Here is a 1,328-nt window from a genome sequence, read left to right as displayed (position 1 = left end):
TTCTATCATTTGATAGAGAAATGTTCATTTCTTTCCTTTCATTATTCGTGCTCTTCCTTTGAATCTCTTCAACTTGAATTTTTCATGGTGCGATGACACGTCCTCTGGCTATCATCCCATGCCATGTGTTACCTGGATTTAGTCCATTTGGCCACTTGAAAACATGGAATATGCATGCCACATGTCACCTTACATGTGTCATTCTGTTAAGATGTCTTGCCAATTAGCTGCCACATCATTCCCATAATCTAATAGAATTTTTCCATCTATCAACATCCATGTCACCATTTGTATTGATGAAATGTATTGGGGTCTAGTTACTTTTTGACAATTCCTATGATATTAAAAAATGTGCCTGGAGGTCAAATTTGTGTCATATACCAGTGTCAGAGAGGATTTATGTCCCACTGACTATCAATCTTACCATCAACTTCATAAGTTCTTGACTTGACTTGGTGTGATGCAACATTTGTTGAATGATAGCGATTTTCCCATCCCATGCCTCCATTAGTCAATCGCACCTTCTATCAAGTCCCTCTATTCACAGTGCTAGTGCACTTTCCAATAGCATGAGAGTTGATTAAATTAACCATCGATTAATTGATGATTGTAGTTAATTGCAAGCCTCCCTTGTATGCTCGACCAATAATAGGGGGCCCACACTTTGTCATATCCATGACTAAACCCAACATGCTTTCCTTAATGCATGCCATCAACAAATATTTGGTTGCTTCGATTTAATTCCACAACAACTGTGGGCCCCCTATGTTCGGTGATTAATAGAGGGAGGGAGGGAAGGGGGGTTCGCAATTTGGCTTATTGTGGAACCACGAGGCTTGGAAGCATGATAATCTTCAAACTGCCATAACTCCCTATCCCTACAATTTTTTTCAAAATGCCATATACAATTAGAAAGTTCAAGTAGAGAGCTATCCAACTATACCCTTTGAAAGAGCACTCGAATTGATCCACTATAGGTAAAATGACTTCAAAGATAAGCATGTACAAATTTAATTGTAGATTCAATATTGCTCATGTAGTGTTCTAAAACATAAGAATCAAATCTACTCTACTCATTTGCGGAAAGCAATTCATGATTGCAAACATATGTCAAATCATGCATCATAATTTAACACACATAAGCGAGGATATATCCAGGGGAAAGAAGCTTCTCAAAACCACTTTCTATTTGTATTTCATTAGTCAGAAAATAGAGGAGAAATACAATGCTTGCTCAAGCCTAAGAAACCTATGCACAAGTATAATCTATCTGACCATCTCACATAATAACTCTAGCCAACACTTAGCCAATTTTTTTGTATGCCAAG

This window comes from Pinus tabuliformis, chromosome 2_2, assembly GCF_031772625.1.
Source record: "Pinus tabuliformis cultivar Carrire ecotype Pingquan chromosome 2_2, CPIR1, whole genome shotgun sequence".
NCBI classification, from domain to species: Eukaryota; Viridiplantae; Streptophyta; class Pinopsida; order Pinales; family Pinaceae; genus Pinus; species Pinus tabuliformis.
Note: the sequence above shows the minus strand (reverse complement) of the source record.